Source organism: Capsella rubella, unplaced genomic scaffold (genome assembly GCF_000375325.1).
Source record: "Capsella rubella cultivar Monte Gargano unplaced genomic scaffold, Caprub1_0 scaffold_28, whole genome shotgun sequence".
Lineage (NCBI taxonomy): Eukaryota > Viridiplantae > Streptophyta > Magnoliopsida > Brassicales > Brassicaceae > Capsella > Capsella rubella.
In genome coordinates, this window is record NW_006238898.1 from 50329 (window position 1) to 50944 (window position 616).

The window sequence follows — 616 nt, forward strand, 5'->3', positions numbered from 1 at the left end:
TTAGAATACAATATTTTTGATTTATTACAAGTGCTAGAGATGCATGAAGAGAGTTTAGAAGTGTAGAGAAACACTTGTTGAAATTGGGTCCGAAATGTGCTAAGAACTCGGAATCATTGCGTTAAACCCCTAAATGACTTATCTAGTGTTTTTTGGGGTTAGAATATGTTAAAATAAAATAAATTTGATTAATTACAAGTGCTAGAGATGTATGAAGAGTGTTTAGAAGTGTGGAGAAAGACTTGAAGTTGGGCCCCAAATGAGCTAAGAACTCGGAAACATTGCCTTGAACCACTAAATAACTTATATAGTGTTGTTTGGGATTAGAATATGTTAGAATACAATGAACTTGGTTGATTACAAGTGCTAGAGTTGCATGAAGAGTGTTTAGAAGTGTGGAGAAAGACTTGTTGAAATTGGGTCCCAAATGGGCTAAGAACTCGGAAACATTGCGTTGAACCACTAAACGACTTATATAGTGTTGTTTGGGATTAGAATATGTTAGAATACAATGAATTTGATTGATTACAAGTGCTAGAGATGCATGAAGAGTGTTTTGAAGTGTGTAGAAATATTTTCTGAAATTTGGTCCAAAATGGGTAAGAACCCAAAACCA